The sequence below is a fragment of the Sceloporus undulatus genome, chromosome 2 (assembly GCF_019175285.1).
Source record: "Sceloporus undulatus isolate JIND9_A2432 ecotype Alabama chromosome 2, SceUnd_v1.1, whole genome shotgun sequence".
NCBI classification, from domain to species: Eukaryota; Metazoa; Chordata; class Lepidosauria; order Squamata; family Phrynosomatidae; genus Sceloporus; species Sceloporus undulatus.
Genome location: NC_056523.1, coordinates 104,790,496 through 104,811,581, shown reverse-complemented (window position 1 = coordinate 104,811,581; position 21,086 = coordinate 104,790,496). Strand labels below are relative to the sequence as shown.

The 21,086-nt window shown below is 40.0% G+C and overlaps 1 long non-coding RNA gene across 4 annotated transcripts in view; it reads right to left on the bottom strand.

Annotated features, from left to right (window-relative positions):
* Positions 1-1,653: 1,653 nt before the first annotated feature.
* The window catches only part of LOC121924459, a 92,679-nt gene continuing 73,246 nt past the window's right edge, over positions 1,654-21,086 (bottom strand). For 3 of the 4 annotated variants that reach the window (XR_006102603.1, XR_006102605.1, XR_006102602.1), the window contains one exon: positions 1,654-6,753. This is a non-coding gene — a long non-coding RNA (uncharacterized LOC121924459). Of the gene's footprint in view, positions 6,754-18,566; positions 18,642-21,086 lie in introns of all 4 variants that reach the window. The other variant, XR_006102604.1, reaches the window with a different exon arrangement.

Sequence of the window (21,086 nt, the reverse complement as noted above, 5' to 3'; positions counted from 1 at the left end):
TTGTGGATTTTACCAGGCCATTTTTGCATACATTACCAACCATTCTTCCAACTGCACCATTTCCCCCCAACTACACCATTTCCTCTAATTTGTTATATGAACATGAAAAAACTTAGTGAAGTGCACCACGCTCTTCAATGACAACACATCTGAGAAATATTAAACCTGTTCCACATCAGAATTTCGGTGTCAGCCAGTGCAAAGGCTGAACATTAATTAAAGATAGAGAGGAGTACATTTTGTACATTCAGGCTCTGTTTTGAGTAATCTTTCAGCCAACACATTTACCTGAATATTCATAGTCACTCAGGATGCAAGATGACTCCATGAGCTCAATAGATAAATTTAACTGAAAACCAACATCCATCCTCACAAAAACTTTACTGTTTTTATGCTATAGTATCCTAGTGTGGCTTCATCACAGGGTTTTTCAGGTAAAAGACACCCAGGAGTGGTTTACTATTTCCTCCTTCCATGAAGTAATAACAAGAGTTAGTGAATGCACCAGGGCTGTTTTTTTCTGAGAGTTTTCTCATCAGTGTCACCCCCCCCCCTTGAACTACTGTTGCTGCCCCATAATAGGATGGCACTAAGGAAAGAGGAAAACCACACACCAGCTGGATCAATTCAAAAAAGGAAGCCACAGCCTAAAGTTTGCAAGACCTGATCAAGGATGTTGATCATCTGAGATCATGGAAACAGTTACCATACACTGAAGCTAATGTGACAGCACATAACAACAACAATCCAAGTGGAGAAATGCCCCTTTCACTTTAATTTGAGTAGAAGGTTCAATATATCAATAAGACAAAACTGTATATGAGCATTTTAAATTATGCTGTCACTAATCAACATAGTTTTACAAAAGAGAGTCAACATACAAGGGACAGCTCAAATTATCTGATATAAACTCTGTATTTTAAATCTATACCTGAAAACTAAAGCATCCATTTCAATAAATATTTCACTCAATTGCTCGAAGGCTCAATGGATCCACATGTCTATCACTTGGGTTACCACTACGTTTTCTTGTAATTGCCAAGTTCTCTTTCTTTTTAAAAAAAATAATTAATAGAACTTTACAGCATAAATCATGCTGAAGCAAACTTCACATTAATTAGTAACTGTCTTGCCCAGATATATCTTTGCTTAGTGTTGAAAAGAGCAGAAGGTTTAAGACGACTGTGTGCTTGAATATATTTACTGCAAATGTTTAACAGAAAAAAAGTAAGGCGAGGCACCCCTAACATTAGGCATGAGTCAGCTGTCTCCATCAGTGGACTGGGCATTATGAAAAAAGCAGTGACATTAGCCTATTTCTAATATTATTGTTATATTTTTATTTCTAATGTGGCTTCATTTATTAAATTTCCTAATTTAATCCTCTCATTTAACAAGTTAATAAATTTTAGAATATTGTAATTTAACAATTTTGTTAAATAGTTTTTTGTGGGTTTTTCGGGCTATGTGGCCATGTTCTAGAAGATTTTCTTCCTGACGTTTCACCAGCATCTGGGGCTGGGATCTTCAGAGAACGCTTGCCTGGAGTGAGCCTGGGAATGCAGGAGTGATCTGCATGTGTATTGTTCTGTTGCTGATGGCCAGCCTCAGGCTGGGAGGCTAATGCAAAAGAGAATTAATATCTGCTAATTGGTGATCATTATCTGCTGGGAAAGCCCCTGACTCTGAATGGTTTCCCATTTGCATTTGCTGAGTCCTTATTTTGCTATTCCTCAGGACTGGTAGCCAAATTTTGTTCACTTTAAGGGTTCTACTTTCCAGTCGAAATTATCCAAATGTTTGTGGATTTCAATGGCTTCCCTGTGCATCCTGACATGGCACTGGCTGGCATGGTCCAGAATTTCAGTTTTTTCAAACAGTATTTTATGCCCAGGATGTTTTGTAACATGTTCTGCTACTGCTGATTTTTCTGGCTGTCCCAGTCTGCAGTATTTGTTAAATGGTTCTTCATGTGGAAGATTCATTAAGACAGGAAGGTCAGAGAAGATGAAGTATTAGGACTGGAAGAAATTCATTACATGGCTCTACTGTGAGGCAGCAAAACCCAGCAGAATGGCTCTGAAGGTACTGAAGATCTGGGACTGAAGAAAAATTGAGAATAAAAAAATGGAGTCCCAGTTTGATAGGATTTCTTTCTTTCTTTCTTTCTTTCTTTCTTTCTTTCTTTCTTTCTTTCTATTTTTTGGTGAAGGGACTTACAGAATGTCTGGCCATTTAGGCCTGGAAGTCTGATGCCTTTCCCCAGTGTTTTGTGTGTCTTTCTGGGAAGTGGTGTTTGTGCTGTGATTCTCTTTAATTATACTCTCTATTCTGCTTTCTATTAGATATTGTAATAATGATGAATGAATAATACTGTTGTATATTATTCTTCAATAAATAATGTTATCTATTATTATTTGGGGTGAATGCATTGACTCCCTTAGACTATTGATTGTCCCCCAAACAGTGCTAGGCAACTTTTGCTAGGCAACTTGGTTAATTATTTTTATGTTTTTCTAACCTGACAATTTCCAGAAGTGTTGAACTTAGGGGCTCAACAGACGAATAGCTAAACACTGCCCCTGTTTGCCCCTGATTGTTGCTGTGGCAACTGCACACCGCAGCAATGATCCGCTCCCTCTTGGGAGCAAACAGAAGCTGCTATAAGCAGCTTCCTGGAAGGGGTGCCATAGTGGCACTCATGCATCATCATGACGCCTCTTCCAGCCAGCGCCATTTGGGTGCTGTGACACACGTGCATCATCATGACACGCCTCGTATGGATGGGCATGTGCCAAGATGGTGCCCAGGGAGCATAGTAAGGTTTGGGAGCATGTGAACGTTCCGCTCTACCACAGCCCTAGTTCGCAGTCAAGCCGGCACAAAGTGCCATTCTGTACTGCCCCTAAGTCTCACCATCCCCAGCCAAGGTTTGTATATATCATCCATCTTGGGGAACAATTCCACATTGGAGGAAGGTGACTTTAAAATGAAAAAAAAAGCACTTTTAGCAATACCAATAACAAAACATACACTGAGAATCAATGGTAAAATTTTCCATGCCATCCTCTGTAAATCCACTAATGTTTTAAAACACAAGTTAACTGATGGTAATTCAAATAATCAGACTATTTCAGTTATTTGAATTTGTGGTGATGCATTTATCTCTCAATTTCTAATGCTTTACATGATCAAATTAATTTTCAAACTTAACATTCTAAGTGCTAGTTCCAGGCCCTTGAAGGCCTTAGAGAATTTTCCATGCATTATCATTTTTTCTGACAAGAAAGATTCATTGTGCTGCAGGGGATACTCTGCTTACCTCCCCAAAGTAAGGTTCTTTGCCTTGAGGCAGAGAAAGTAGTTTATACAGGACCAGGGTGAACACAGTAGGCTGAAAGGAGGAGCTAATATTTATCATTAGAATTTGATGTTAACTCTTTCCTATGTATTTGGAAGATTCATTAACAACACAATTTCAAAATTAAAAAGATGAGAAAGGAGATGTGGGATTTTTTTTAGCCTTAAAGGCACTGAACATGCCAGGGAAAGGTCTACTGGCATGGTGCTATCAGATCTGTACTGGTGCTTAGTAGGTGTTTGGGTACCAGAGGATGGGTAAATATCTGGAGATTGTTTCAGTGCTATAAAGAAAATAGACAGGGGTGGGGGGAGTTCAATGAAAAATGATTTTCAGGCCTGAAAGGGGGAGGGAGATGCCTGGCTTGCAACTATGTAATGATAGATTATGATTTCACCCAACCCAGCTAAAGCAACAATTTGGCCCACAATGTCAACATGTCTAGAAAAAGACTAGGATGAATAATTTGTGTTACCTGACAGCTGCAAATGCAATAAAGAATTGGGGCTCAAATAAATACCTACTAAATGTCTTCCTCACAATGCCTCTAGGAGAGTTTAGCAAAGAACAGCTGGTGCAAAGATACCACTGCATCTCAAAGTCACCTCAGATAATCCTTCTAGAAGTGTTCAAATACCTCAGAAATAGCCTCTTGTGAACTTCATCTCCTAGTGTAGAGATAAAATTTCATTTCAGCAAGAACAATTCTGGCAGTTTTAAAAGAATGAATGGTCTTCTTTGTGATTTATTTAGGTTATTTCCTGAAAGGCTACTCAAGGTTAGGTGGCATTAAAAATGAATATTGAAAAAGTCATAAGGAGAATAGCTTGGCACTGTCTTGCATAAACGACAAATGCCATCCTCTGAGAAAGACTGTGATAACTTTGTTCACAAATGCAGGTACGTTTCCTAGCTGTTCTTTTCTCTCAACCTAAGAATTCTTCATATCAAACATCACAACCTGGCATCCTCCAAATGTCTTAGTCAACAATTCCCATTTTCCAGCTAGTATACATCTTGGAAATTAGAGAAGTCGTAGTACAACAACGTAGTACAATCTGGATGGCTATACTGTGTCTTCAATCATGCCTACTGGTTTTGTGTTGATACTCTGCTACACACTTCATGCTCAACAGTGGCTTCTGCCTCTGTGGGTCTTAGTTTGTTCTAGGTTTTAGTCTGACAGATATCTAAGATGTCAGACTATTTGTGGGCTACTGTTCTACATCTTGGATGGCTCCTTTAAAGTTTGAGCTAGAACCTGGAGCAGATTCACTGCCCTGCTGACACAGAATGCAATACCTGTCAGAGGTAGTCAGCACTGAAGAATAGGGTACAGTTCTGTGATGGCCCTCATACAGTTACATCATGATTTCTGAATCTAACAGCAATGATTAAAGCAGTCATTCACAAATATTGTTCTTCTAGGTGTTTTGGGCCTTAACTCCCAGAAACCCTAGCCAGCTTAGCTAACAGCCAGGAATTCTGGGAGCTGAAATCCAAAAACATTGGAGGACCAAAGTTTGGGAACCATTATATTTAGGGATGTACAGTGGGCCTTGGTACCTGCTAGAGTTTAGTTCTAGGACCACCCATGGATACCAAAATCTGTGGATGTTCAAGTTCCATTAAATACAGTGGTGTAGTAAAATGATATGCAAATGGAAAAATCAAGGTGTGCTATTTATAATTTTTTTATATTTGTTGAATATTTTCATGCTATAGATGCTTGAATCTGTGGATAAAGAATCCATGGATATGGTGGGCTGACTGTAGTTCAAAATAGTAACATTTCTATTGGACTAAGTCAAGCATGACATTCTTCAGTCCATCTGGAGCTCTTGCTCCATCTTTATGCAGGCATTTCAACCAAATTAAATAGGCAGCCAATTGCCATACTTGAATGAATGATGAATGAAATTTCATTTCTATACTGCTATTTCTTGCAGATCACAGCGGTTTACAACTTCTCCATCAAAGACAATATAACAACCCATATCCCAACAATACAAAAAACCCACCCATAGCAATTAAAACAATGCAGAATAATCTAAAAACATTCCTTACAATCATTCACAATCTAAAACCAATTAAAACCGTACAACAAAAATAGCTGGATCAAACAATATGCAACAAGGGAGAGAAAGGATGGTATTAGGGTATTGGGGAAGGCTTGATGGAAAAGAAAGGTCTTCAAATTAGATCTAGAGAGGTTGCTGAGTGGAGCTCGTCGGGCAAAGAGTTCCAGGTCTGAGGGGCCATGATGGAGAAAGCCCTTTGAGAAGAAGACACATACCTTGTCTTAGGAACTCTTAAAAGATGTTTTTCGCCCGATCTGAGAGTGCGGGGCGGACTGTATGGGGAGAGGCGGTCCTCCAAGTACCCTGGGCCCAAGCCATTTAGGGCTTTAAAGGTCATTACCAACACCTTGTATTGTGCCCAGAAGTGAATGGGCGGCCAATGTAGGTCTTGCAATATAGGTGTTATATGGCTGGTCCTGGAACATCCGTATTTAAACATCCACAGACTCACCAACTGGACTGAGGAATGCCATGCTTGCCTTAAATATATAATTCCCTTAGTTGGTATATAACCAGGACTAGCTGAAGACATTTTGCTGCCTGAGGCAGAAATACACCTCCCAGGGCTAGTTGCATAATATCCTAATAAGCCAAATTACTTTGGCATCTGAGCAAGAAATCTCACAAGCATCTCTCCACTTTCTTAGGACAGATTTAATTGTAATTTATTTAAAAAACTAAGAAATTTCTGCCCTTTCATGACATTCCAAGTTGGCTGCCTGAAATGGCCAATTCATCCTGAAAAGGTCACCCTTGTATTTAACTACTAGATACATCACTACTGGCAAGACAATATATTTCACCATCAAATGAGTACCATGTAAAATATGTGCCCACTGTGTTAAAGTAAGAGTGTTACATATTAGGAGCAGAGAAATTTCTTGAGAAATGCATGGTAAGGGGTACACTCATTGTGGGGATATGTTCTATTACAATTTTGAATTGTTTTTGTAAAACAAAAGTGGATTTAAAACAGATCAGAGGATGATCTTTCTTGTTGGATACTGGACTATGTACTAGTTTTCATCAGCTGTCATATTGACTGGTCTCTTCTGTTCATCCCTTTTTAATCTCAAATGTCCTTCTCAAACTTCACCTTTTGCAATGTTGACTTCCATGTATTAAGACTCCAGTTCTTTCTTCTCAAAAGGAAATTTGCCATCAAAAGGCTGCATTATTCCTCCCACATTTCATGAAAGAAGGTGCAAAATCATCTCAGCAGCCTGTTTATAGAGGAGAAATGTGTTTTGTTCCTGTAGCTTTGTTAATGTCATGGTTTCTTCAGCATTCTTCTAAGTCTTTCCAGAGGACCTGTAAATGCAAAACACTGTGAAAAACAGAGAAAGTCGGACACATTCTCACAGCTGAAGCATCTCCCGAATAAATCAATTCCAAGTGAAAACATAAAAATAGTATCCATAAAAAAATAAGAGCCAGCATGGTGTAGTAGTTTGAGAGTTATTGTTGTTAAATTTATTTGTATCCCATCTTCCTCTCCTTGAGGAGCTTGATTTTTAAAAGAGCAATATGGTTAAAAACATCAAAAAGAAGAAGAAGAAGAAGATTGGCATAGAATTAAACTAGGTACAATATTAAAACATTTAAAATCTCTAGTTCAAAGGATAAAATGTTACAATATTCAACCCTCCATATCGGAAAGCTAGCCATCCATGAATTGGAGCACCTGTGCATGGCCCTGCCCCTTTCTTGTCAATGGTGGCTCATGCACACAGCCACATCAATGCAGCCATGTGCATGTCAGTGTCCGTTAATGATGATGGGGCTTGAGATGCCATGATATTTGGTATCAACAGGGAGGGGGCTCCGGAACCAAACCCCCACCAATATGGAGGGCTGACTGAAAAAGATTAAAAAGCTATTTTGAACAGTACAGTTTAAAACAATTTAGCACTCCCTAGGCTATTCTTTAAAAACTTTTTTCATTAAAAGCCTGTTAGAATAAAAGTGTTTTGCCTGCCAATGGAGGGGCAGCAGGGAGAGGGTAATTCTAGCCTTTCTGAAAAGAGATTTCCAGGGTCTAGGGGCAGCCACCAAGAAGACCTTCAAAACAATCATGCTTGAGATGGTGGTGGGGCTGAGAGACAGGCCTCTTCTGATGATCTCAGGGCCCAAGCAGGAACATGCATGGAAATTCTGGCCTGTTACAGACTGCCAAAATAAAGCTGCTTCGGGTCTCTTTGGAGGTATGCTGTTTAAATTATGCATGCATCCGAAGAATCCAGAAGCTGCACCAAAGCTGCGCTCCAGTGCTTAGGAATGGAGCGTGGCTTTGGTGCAACCTCCGGACTCTTAGGACCCATGCATCATTTAAATAGCATACCCCCAAAGAGACCCAAAACAGCTTTATTTTGGCAGTCTGTAACAGGACATAGTTTCCCAGATAGTCTAGACCTGAGCCATATAGGGTTTTATATATCATAACCAGCACTTTGAATTGTGCCTGGGAAGAAAATGGCAGCCAGCTAAGCTGTTTTAACAGAGAAATAGTATGGGCTCTGTAATCTGTTCCATTTATTTCTGGCTGAAGCTCTTTGAACAAGCTGAAATTTCTGAATGCTCTTTAAAAGCAGCCCCAAGTAGATCATATTACAATAGTTCAAACAGGACGTAACTAAGGCATGTACTGCTATTCCAGGTCTGGCACGGGTGGTTTTCATTATGTAAAAGGACTCCTGGCCACTGCAGAAATTTGGGCCTCCAGGTTCAAATCTGAATCCAGAAGTACACCCAAATGGTGAACCTGTGTTTTCAGGGGGAGTGTTATCCCATCTAACACTGAATCCCTATTCCCCTGATTTACCTTTTGACTGACCAGGAGAACTTCTGTCTCCTCTGGATTAAGTTTCAGTTTGTTTGCCATCATCCAGTCCCTTACAAGCACCAGTTTAAAACTAAGAGAGCCTGCTTGGATTGGGGCAGAAAAGAGTAGGAGAACTGGGTACCATCCACATATTCATGACACCACATCCCAAAATACCAGACAACCTTTCCTAGTGGTTTTGTGCATGTGTTAAATAGCATGGGGGACAAAACAGAACCCAGTGGTTGAACAGGAATCCCCCAGAACCACCTTCTTGGTTTCCCACTGCAGGGAGGAATGGAGCCCACCATAGGACAGTCCCTCCAAATCCACCCCAGTGAGACAGATCAGAAGAATACCATGATCAATGGTATTGAAAGCCACTGAGAGGTTGAGAAGAACAAACAAGGGCATGCTTCCTCTGTCCAGTTCCCTGAATAGGTAAGGATTCTAGGAAACCAGAGTTTGGATTCCTGGTCAGCCATGAAAATCTACTGAGTGACCATGGGCAAGTTACATTCTCTCAGCCTCAGGGAAAATCAGTGACATACCTCTCTGATTAAATCTTCAGGCACAGAGTAGTAGCATGAATGTTGGACTAAGACTTTGGAAGTGAAATTTTGTATCCCTGCTCAGGCATGAAGATCTACTGGGTGACTTTCGGCAAGTCACACTCTCTCAGTCCAAGAGGAAGGCAATTTCAAACCTATTCTGAAGAAATCTTGCCAAGAAAAACCTAGGATAGGATCACCATAAATCAGAGTCAACTTGAAGGCAGATAATAACAGCATCCATATAAATGCCTGTTTCACTTGCCATAGATCACTTTTTCCTGTACTGCTCTTGACTGGAATTCCTTTTGTCATCGATCAAGTTTTGGAGGAAAGCTAATAAAAATAATAAAGAATCCTTTTCTCCATTATTACCTCAATCTCTTATCTGAGTGTGTCTGTTTTCTTTAGACTTTGAAAAAAAGGGGAAATGCTCATGCATACATGCATGTACAAAATAAAGATGTCACAGAGTACTCAGTTAATAATGCATGTGATGTACCCATTTGTTATTTCCTGGAATCAGAATTTTCTGAAGATGGCAATAATTGCATTGTGGAATTTGCAATGCCCTCTCTAATATGCAGCTGGCAGTTCACAGAAAGAAGCAGTGTAAATGGTAAATCTTCACCAAAATAACTTATTATGTCCTGTTGATTATTATACACCTTCAGAGAGATAGCTGTCATACAGCTTGCAGCATGGAACAGCAGGTCAAGTAAGAGGTAGCGGGACTCAGCAACTCTTTCACAAGCCAGTGAAGAGGTAAAGTTGATCTACTTCAGTGGCGTAAGTGATTCACTTAGCACAGAAAAAAAAAGAAAAGCCAAACTGAGTTACAAATGTAAAATACATTACAATCAGTCCTCCACATTTGCGGCTTTGATTTCTGCAGTTTTGATCATTACAGATGTGATTAATATGTCCTGTCTAGGAATTCCTAGGTCCTCCAGAGAGATTTGGCTGGAAATTGACCATAGAGTTATGCTGGAAGAGCTAGAGATTACTAGAGAAAGCACTTCTCTAGACATTTTTAGGGCCCCCAGCATGATTCTATGGTTTACTCTTGGCAGATGTTGACCACAAAATTGTGCTGGAAGACCTAGACATTCAAAGAAAGGTGGTCTCTCAGGATCAAAATGTAGGGTTTTCTTATTTGTGGTTTTTCCACTTTTCACAGGGGTCCTGTCTCTTTAGTCCCAGCACTCCCAACAGATGGCCATCCAGCATCTGTTTAAAAACCTCCAAAGGGGACTCCTCCATATGATGTAACATATTCCATCATCGAACAGCTCTTACTGCCAGGAAGTTCTTCCTAAAGGTTAGGTGTAATCTCCTTTCCTGTATCTTGAATCTGTTGCTCTGTGTCCTATTCTCAGGTGCAACAGAAAACTAGTTCATGGATATATTGTAATTCAGTTGTTTGTAATTTCTCATTACAAAGAAATATTGGAAAGAGAAACAGCTGAATTACAATTAATTGCAAATTGCAAAGGAAGATAGGAAGTGAAACAGCTGGATTACAATATTTTCACAAACTCCAATCCATCAACAATTGGTTGAACTGAGATAATAGTTTCCTGACACACTACAGATTATAACACTGACTAATACTCCAGCCCCATGAGGCTGCTCTTAGCCAGTTTATCATATCACTTTTCTGGTTCCATTCTGGACACACCACATTTCAAAACTCTTTCCACCATCCATATGGTCATTCAGTCACCCTGGCATTAGGTAATATCTTTCCACCTTCCTTTGTCCCTCAACAAACATTCTTAACATTCTATTAAAATTTATGCTACAATTTCTTTTGCACAGTTAATCTCAAAAGTGCCACAGGATCTCTTTGCAGGCTGATATTCCAGAATAACACATCTGTGGCGGGTTACACACCGCCATATTAGTATGCGACGAGCACGTACTAGGGTTAGGAAGGGGCGGTGCTTCCGCACACCCTAACCCTAGTACGCGCTCCATGCACACAAAATGGTGGCGGCTGTTCCACATGGCCGCTGCCATGATGGCGTCACAAATGTGCCACCTCCAAATGAGGCAGCGCGGACGTGACGTCATCGCTCCGCGCAAGGGCGCTTAATGCGCCCTTTGCACGGAGCAGGAAGGAGCTCCGTTTTGGAGCTCCTTCCTGGTTTGCATCGCTGGTCGCAGCCTTCAGACAGCTGCACCAGCAACACAGAGGAGAAAGGGGCCAAGCGGCCCCTTTCTCCTCCTCCATGCCGCTGCGGGGTGTCCTTGGGGCTTGAAGCCCCAAGGATACCCCTTTCCAGGCTGCAGGGAAGTGGCCTTTTGCCACTTCCCCGCGGCTCAGAAAGCGGCAGATTGGGGCCTCAGCGGCTGTCGTTCTGCCGCTGACGCCCCGATAGACCGGGGAAAGGGGCTGGTACAGGCCGCCGCCTTTCAGTTGTCTGTAACCCACCTGTGTGTCCAAATAATGTCAATAAGATGTCAGGGGAACCCATCAGTCAAACTATAATCCAAATTTATGTTTCAATTACAGAGGCAGAAGAAGAACTTTGGATTACATTTACCCTTTATTACAATGTTGGTTTTGTTGTTTAGTGTTCTGTTTGTTGTAAATAAATTGGAAAAGAACTGGTTAACCATAAATTTATATTAAAACGTTGTTTAAAAAAGCAACAAGTTCCCAGGTTTTGCTGTTCCTTGAAAATCTTTATGTCAGTGATTGAAAAACTTCAAATGTTCCTATTAGCCTTTGTGCACCCACAAAACAGTGGTCCCCACAGGCTAGTGTTAACTGAAGAAAGCAGAAGCTCTTTCTGTTCATGGCGTGGAAGTCAATAGAATAGATACTGTTTAAAATATACATCCCACATTCCTGGCTTTGTCATGGCAAATTGGCAGACTAGGAAGTGGAGGCTGCTCTCTTCCTCCTCACCATATGAACATTTTACCTGATTTTCCTATCCCTCCCTTCAGTTGTTCACTTCTCAGACTAGCCTCTCTGGAGATAGATTATTCTATTCTTCTTCTTAACTTTTATGTATTTCTGTTGAAAGTCTTTTTTCCCTATCTGAAAATCAGGGGCCAAGCCATACATTTCATGATGTTGTGTGTTTTCACCAATATTTTAATGAAATTAAATTTCTAATGAAATTTTAAAATGGATTATTAAATGTTAAAATTGACTTTTTAAAATAAAAAGACATTCATCTTGACAGCTAGATTGGTGTGAAAGACAGACTGTTTAATCTTTGAACTATAGGCATGGTACAGGTGGGTCTATAGCGCCCCTTTTATCTCCAGGTTGGAGGCAGGGCAGCCTCACCAGCAGCTGTGCGGCCCCAATCCAAAGTTTTTCTAGGCCACAGAGAAGTGGCAAAATGCCACTTCTCCATGGCACAGAAAAGGGGTGTCCTTGGAGCTTCATGGGGTGTTCTTGGAGTTTCATGCCCCTGGACACTCAGGGAGCCACAGCCATGGGAGAAAGGGGTCTCAGCCATTTGGTTGTTCCTGCAGCCATTTGCTTGCTTTGGGAATGATGCGGCGCCCAAAAGGAGCTCCATTTTGGAGCTCCTTCCCACACCGTGCCCAGGCTGCCATAAGCGGCCTGGGGTGGCGCAAAGACGTCATGCACGCGCCACACCATTTGGACATGGCCCGTGTGTGACATCATCATGGAGGCCACCATGATGACGCTGCCACCACATATGAGGGTTGTGGGGCGTGAGGACACTCTGCCCCCACACAACCCTAGTAAATGGACAGGCCGGCGCAAAGCACCAGTTTGAACCGGGCCATAGTTATTTTTCTACTACAAGCTATCCACGCACCCCCATCACAACCTGATTTTTATCCTGCAAGGCAGAAGATAAAGGTCCCTACTTCTTTCAACTTGATGAAAGAAACCAAACTTCTGAAAACAATTTTGAAAGGAGAAACAGCCCAAAATAGAGCTAAGTAGTTCTTCATTGCTGTCACTCTTTCACTCAAGTCCCCATACTTTGATAGAACTTTTGAAATGTTAAAAAAGAGGGTGGGGGGAGTAGAATAAAAGTTACAAGCCTGTAATTTGTAGGACCTATAGTCTGGGCTGTAGAAAGGTGCCAACATTCAGAAGCTGATATTACAGGATAAACCAGAAACAAATAAATAGTTCTCATCACAGAAGATTAAGTTTTGATCTTGAGTATAAATCCATTAACGAAAAACCTTTTGGAGTAACATGGCCACTAAAGCTCTAAAATGCCAGGAAATTGCAGCTTTTAAGAGGCAGTATTAAGGGCTACATTGTTCAGGCAATAAAATAATGGTATAATACTTTATGTTGTGGCTAATTTCAATTTCACCACTAGGCTGTCTCTCCTCCAAGATGGGCAGTCTCTCTTCTACCACCTTAATTCTACTCTTTCTATACCCAGTATTGTGCAAGATACATAAAATGCCCAGTTCTCATTGAATTGTTCAGAGGGGATTTCCTGCCCCTAAGGATGTATGGGCAGGTGTTCCTATTGTTTCCCAGTGGTCCATTTTGCCTTTGTTTCTGCCACCTCTTCTTGCCTGAGTTTACTATGAAAGGGTAATGTATCCTAAAATACAAGACATCTGTACTCCAGCACAGTTCCATCATGTCTTGATCCCATCAGCAGACGAGAGAACATCCCTTCTTTCCAGCTACCACAGCTGTGGCCTCTGAGGGAGAGAAGAACAGCCAGCACCTGCTGAACTTAGGCCTGTTACAGACGGCCAAAATAAAGCTGCTTTGGTTCTCTTTGGAGGTATGCTGTTTAAATTATGCATGCATCCTAAGAATCCGGAAGCTGCACCAAAGCTGCCCTCCAGTGCTTAGGAATGGAGTGTGACTTTGGCGCGACCTCCGGACTCTTAGGACCCATGCATCATTTAAATAGCATACCTCCAAAGAGACCTGAAGCAGCTTTATTTTGGCAGTCTGTAACAGGCCTTAGTCTCCTCTCTCACTGACATTCCCTTTTCCTTGCATGCCATCTAGACTTACTAGATTGCAAGCCTGAAGGCAAGTAACTGTTAAAAAAATTGTAAGCTATTCTGGGAATCTTTTTGGCTGCACTAACTTAAAAAAATAAATAAATAATCCTCTTCTCAAGAAACCACTTCCTGTTCCATAGATGAAGTGAATCAAGGGGGGGGGGAAATCAGTGATACTAAGGAGCTTATTACTTGGGCAAATAAGACAGCTTACCTCTTCCAGCTTCAATTCTGGATCCAGGATGCCCCCAGATGTTATCATACCCAAATTGCCACTGATCTAGGTGGGATGCCACTACCCGGATGCATCCTGGGTCAAAGCCTCACTCTTGAGGCCAATTTTTTCAGTTGGAAGCTTCACAATGTCAAAAAAGTACTGGCTGAGCAAGGCTTCGACCCGGGATGCATCCAGGTGGTGTGACAGTATCCAGATGTATCCTGAATTTGAATTAAATTCAGCAGTGGTACGTTGATTTTTTTAGCTGTGTGCAAATCTCCATAACTAGATACAAACTTTCAGATATAGTTTATGCTGAATGAGACAAAAGCATCAGATGGATGAGCCAATGTTCCTTTCAGCATACAGAAAAATTATCATCACTTTCACAAGGAAGAACACATTCAGTTTTCCCCAAGATTTGTGACTGCAGTTGAGCCACATTCAGTGCAATAAACCTTCTGACATGACGCACATTCCAAGAAAGATAACTGACCCATTCGATAAGCATGAGTCATCTCCTGTTGTACTTATCATGACAGAGGAGAAGGAATCAGTCACTTCCCCCATGGTTTCAGGCAATTCCACACACTCTCTACAATGAAGGTTTAGTGCAAACATTAGAGGGAGCACTTAAACCTCAGCAAGTTTCTCTCAGCTATTGAGGAGGGTTAAGCATCATGTTTCCTGCATCTGTGTTATGTTGCACTGCACTGCAATTTCAAAGGCAAAGCAGTTCAGATGTTATTAATGTTAGCTCTGGTTATCATGCCAGGAAAAGCATCAGCATTACGTGGGGTGGGCTACATTTCATTACAATGTAATAGTTTGCAGCAGTGACTCATGAGGTAATTTGCTGAAGGACTTTTAGCTTTTGTCACTCAGCAACAGCTGAATGAGAGAGGGATTCCCAAGGCCTTATGGGACAGTATTGGAAGGCAATAACAGAAGCAAGGAGGGCCAGTTTGTCTCATGCAGTAAAATATCTTGGGCTGGCCCTGTCAGTGCCAGTGACATATGACAAGAGAACCAACATGATATAGTAGCTTCAATGTTGACTAGGACTCTGGAAGACTAGGGTTCAAATCGCCATTCAGCCATGGAAGCTCACTAGTTGACCTTCTACAAATCACTCTCTCTCAGCCTTAGAGGAAGGCAATTGCAAATTTCCTCTGATCAAATCTTGCTAAGAAAACTCCATGATAGGTTCAACTTGGGGTCATCATAAGCTGGAAATGATTTGAAGGCATGCAGCAACAAGCACATATGATGGGTAAAGAGAAAGGAAGCAGTAAGGGAGGACAGATTTAAGACTTGTCTACTCTGGAAGGAGATGATAAAAAGATAGGGCAGGCTGAGATGGGATTTGTCCATCACATTTAAAAATATAAATTGAAAATCAACTTGTGGGTCAGCCCTGTAAACAGCTCATAGTGGTTCACTGTGGACTTAATGGAAACCTCTTATGAACAGGGACAATGAGTAGTCTTGAGATAGAAAACGGAATAAAATGGATTAGCTTGACTTGAAACAGCATGAGTGGGCAAAAGCTTTCAGAACAATGCAAGATATATGCTTTAAAGGTGGCTTCTGTGTTCCTTTTTATTTTTGCTTTACGTTGTCCTCAGTGTTAAAGAATTAGTGTCACAGTTTTCTGTTTAGATTCTTATGTGCTTTCTCTAGGCCACTATTGTCAACCATCTCATTGAGATACAAGAATGCTGGTCTGCCCAAAATAACAAGTCTAACGTTTTTAGAATACCCAAGCAAGTATCATAGCCTTTTCTGCAGGCTAATTTATCAATGACTTAGATACATATATACGTGCTATTGAGTCGTTAAACCACAGGGGTTCATATCATGGAAACAGTTGTTGCTGTTATTATTTGCAAAGGTTTCACAGCACCCCCAGTCTAAGAACTTTAGTTTCACATACTAGAGGCTTGCAATTTTCAGCTCAGAAAAGTCAGTGGGTTGTCTTTTGGTGGCTACAAGAGGGAGCAAATCCAAAAGCCCTGTGTATGCCTTACTTATTCAATTTTAGCGAAGATGTGAGTTCCACCACTTCCTCTGTCACTACTCTACATATAGAAAGCAAGGTATCTGATGAAGAAACATATCTGTGTATGTCAAGACTCTTCATATGAACAAGGATGATGGAAAATTAGGGTTCTTGCTCAAGTGGGGACTCTGCATGTAAGAGGAATTCATATACTTCATTCTTGTTGTTTTCCATGTGGGAAAACAATTATTATTATTATTATTATTATTATTTATTTATATCCCACCTCTTCCACTTTGAGGATTGAGGGGGGTAACAGCAGAGTTAATACAATATACAACAATAAAAACAACAAACCCTAAATCTCCCTCCCAACTATAAAATTAAACAGTAAAACATGGTTAAAAAGTACATAACAATACATCAAAATTAAAAAACAAACCGCAAGTAAGAAAAATAAGAAAAAAGGTTGATTTATCCATGGGTCAATGTAAATACTATACTTTAACTCTGATTAAAAAGGGACCCATCCCCTGGTGAAATGCAAGATTGTAATCTTTCCTGGAAGCACTGACCTACCTCTACTCTCTCTTCCATCCAGCCTTTAGCCAAAACAGTAAAGCCTGTCATAATTTTGTAGGTCCTCTGACACTGTTTTCTTTTGCTTCATCCCTTAGATCCTTTGTTACATGTCCCTAAGTTTTATCCTTGACTTATCCATGGGTCATATCAAAATCCATAATTTTGCCCCAAAACCTGCCCTCGACTTCTACATGAGGTCGACTTATAGTTGAGTATATATGGTACTTATTGAAAGAATAAAAGTACAGTTAAAAGGGGGCACACAGCTGCCCTGTATCCTATGTCTTTTATCATTATGTAATCAGAAATCAGAAATAATAACCACCTGTTGATATATTGTTTTTTTATGGTTTTGCATTAAAAACACTACTTTCTTGTGTTTCTGTGTTTTTTACTGAAACTCTATTCCAAATGTCACAGCAATAAAAAAAGTCTTTAACCTGTAAAAACCTAATTGGTTTTTTGACTAATTCTCAATACTATGACAAGAGATTGGACCCTAAGTTTTATGTCATGTTTAGCTTTAACAAACAAAACAATGGAAATCAAGGGGTGAAAATAATTATGAGGGGCGACAGGGGATGCTAAAATATTTCTCGCCTAGGGTGGCCAAATACCTAGAGCTGGCCCTGCTGCCAGTCCATTTCTGGACACACTTCAAAGTACTGATTTTGACTTATAGAGCCCTACATGGCTTGGGCCCAGGTTATTTGAAGGACTGTATCCTCTTTGCAAGCACGGAGATCACCAGGAGAGGCTTTTCTCTGTGTCCTACCATCCTCTGAAGCTCTCTTGGTGGGAACAAGAGAGGGGACCTTCTCAGTGTCTGCTCAAGGATCTGAAACTCCCTCCCTAGAGAGATCAGGTTGGCTTGTTCCCCTTTTGGCAGCAGATAAAAATATTCTTATGTAGCCAGGAGTTGGACTTTAAAGGCTGTGTAAGGTTTGTATAGAATTTTGTATAGTTTTGAATATATTTTAAATTTTGATGTGTAACTTTATGTTTTTAACTTTTTAAAATTGCTCAGCTGTCTTTTGAACTTTGTATCTACATTTTAATGCTTTCTGTTGTTTTAAATATTGTTAGCCACCTTGAGTCCCTGTGCCAGGAGAAAGGCGTGATATAAATGATAAAATAATAAAAATAATAATAAAAAAGAAAGAATGCATTTAACAAACATCTGTTATTATCAATCAACAGTCATTAACAAAAAGATGTTTCCCTCGTGTCCTGATATATTTCAGTCAATTTCTTGATAAATGCTTGTTTCTATTTGCATTTGCCTCCCTACAAAAAATCCCCCTTCAACATCCCCCAATTCCATTCTTCTTTCACTTTAGCATTTGCCAAGCTCCTTAATTACAAATATCTTATTCTTTATTCAGCGTTCAATTTTCCAAATGAAATAAATGATCTGTTTGCATGCATCACTAGACCATCTGGTTCCATATGAGAATTCAACAAAGAATCTATTAATTGTCAGTCATGTTTATTCAGCAGCCTGAATCCATAATTCCTACAAATGATTAACTCACAGGATGCTTAGCAAATAACTGTTGCTTTGACGTTTGAACTTCCACACTTGAAAGGGAGACAGAAATATTTGATTAAATATAGTATTCTCATATAGATGACAGCTCCTTGAATGATACATGTCAGTTTTCTCCCATATACTAAACATGACACCAGTCATTAAAATGAAGATAGATTAGATTCTACTGAGAAAGGAAGCTTGGAGTTGGTTACATTTCTATAGAAGAAATAATATTATAGAAAGATGGCTTCAAATGTTTCTTTGTGAGCCACCTTGGCTCCCTCTCCGAGAGAAAGGTGACATATAAATGAAAATAAATAAATAAATAAATAAATAACATTATTGTATTAAAGCTTCTTGAAACACAGTGCATCATAAGATATAAAGGACACATAATATAAAGTTCAATAGTACCTGAAATATTATCCTACCTTTGTCTCCAACTGAACGCATTCTCTTCAGTTTCTTTTTTAGTGTCAGGCTCTGAGGCCCTCTGGACTAGCCTCCTAGGGGTAGTATACATGTAAATGTACTATGTGAATTGCTGTGCATTTTTAGACATTCACATTGGTTGTTGATTGTCTTCACTTTCCTGTGCAAATGTGTATCTATTTGCATCCATTCACCCTCATTCTGCCAAAAATGCACAGGCATCCAAATGCATGCTAAGTAGATGGATGCCTACCCTTGCAATAATGCACATTTCTCAAGATTTCAGTGGATACTCCAGTAAAAACTGTGCAGCCTTTTCCCACAGAGTTCAAGGAGTTGGGAGGAGGCACAAAAAGCCCAAACACCTGCAAATCACATATGGCTGGATCACATTCTATTTGACTCAGATGAGGAGTATTTTAAACATGTAGACCAGTCCTCCTAAGAAATAGTACACAACAGTTAGCAAAAACCATATAACCCATCTGCATACTTCTAGACAAGCTGGTGATTACTGTTAGTACCATAGATCATGCCAAACCACCCTAATTTCCAACTTTGATAAGCAATTATTTGGTTGGTAATGACATATGATAGCTTGTGGAGCACAACAAGGAATTCCTAAAGAAAACCAACATGTGTTTTATAGACTTTTTTATAGACTATAGCAAAGCCTTTGACTGCATTGATCATGAAAAGCTATGGAATGCTCTCAAAGACATGGGAATGCCAATACTCTTGATATTTCTGCTGAGAAATTTGTACTAAAGACTCTTTCTTTCTTTCTTTCTTAAAAGCAGGGCTGTACCTCTTTCAAAATTTGAGTCTGATTGCATTGATCATGAAAGCCTTTGACTGCGCTGATCATGAAAAGCTATGGAATTCTTTCAAACACATGGGAATGCCAATACACTTGATAGTTCTGCTGAGAAATCTATACTCAAGACAAGAGGCCATTGTCAGAACAAAATATGGAGAAGCAGAATGATTCCCAATAGGCAAAGGAGTCAGGCAAGGTTGCATATTATCATCACGCTTCTTCAACTTGTAGGTGGAAAATACCATACAAAGAACAGGGCTAGACTATGAAGAAGGAAACGTGAAGATAGAAGAATATTAATAGCAGAAAACAACAATGACTTGGAAGAATTACTAAGGAAAGTCAAGGAAGAAAGTACAAGAGCATACCTGCTGCTGAACATAAAGAAAACAAAAATAATATTTACGGAGGACCTACTTAAATTCGAATTAGACAATGAGGAAATTGAAATAGTCAAAAATTTCTTGTACCTGGATCAAACATCACCGAGAATGGAAACTTCAGTCAAGAAATAAGAAGACTAGGAATGGGAAGGGCTGCCATGAAAGAGCTAGAGACAATCCTAAAGAATAAAGATATACAACTGAGCATCAAAGTTAGAATCATCCAAACTATGTATGAATACGAGAGCTGGACCGTGAAAATAGCAGATAAACAGAAATTAATTCATTTGAGATGTGGTGTTGGAGAAGAGTGCTGAGGATACCATGGACAGCCGGAAAGACAAACAAATGGTTCCTTGAGTGAATTAGGCCAGAAATACACCTGGAGGCCAAGGTGATTAAACTGAGGCTGTCATACTTTGGCCACATCATGAGAAGGCATGACTCATTGGAAAAGACACTAATGCTGGGAAAGGTTGAGGGTAGAAGAAGGAAAGGTAGATGACACACCAGATGGCTAGACCCAAGTAGGGAGGACACAGGCACAAGTCTGCAAGAAAAGAACAGAACAGTGGAGGACAGGGAGACTTGGAGATGTCTCATTCAAAGGGCCACCATGAGGCCGGCTCAAGGGCAGCTGACAACAACAACAAGAAGGACATTGTGAAGGCAGTTGGCCCTGAATTTTCACAGAGGATAAGGGTGCAGGGTTCCCCCCAAAAGTGGAAAATCCACAAATATAAGCCCACTATTTTTTTTTTTTCCTGAGAGAACACTTCTCTAAGCATTTGTAGATACTCCAGTGAGATTTTATGGTCAACTTCCATCAAAACAGTTCTTCTTCATGGCATTCAGAGTTTGAATGCTGTTTTAACTTTCAAAACTGGATTCTAGGATTGGTTTTACATTGCTTTTGGGCATTCTTAAAGAATATTTAAATCTGTTTTTAAAATGCTTAATTGTTGTATTGCTTCATTTGTTTTTTATTTGTTTATCACCTCTGGAGTCCTTTTGAGCTGGGAGGCAATACAGAAATACTGTAAATAAATAATATAAGACTCTATAGAATTATAATGAGTAAATTATAGAAAATAAATCACCAATGTTGATATAATGTGGTCATACAACTGGCTGGAATAGGATCATAAAGTTGGAAGAGACCTCAAAGTCCAACCCCCTGCCACGCAAAAACAATCAAAACATCCCTTACAGATGGCCATCTAACATCTTTTTAAAAACTTCCAAAGGAGGGTACCCCACCACACTTCAAGGCAGTGTGTTCCATTGTCTAACAGTTATTACTGTCAGGAGGTTCT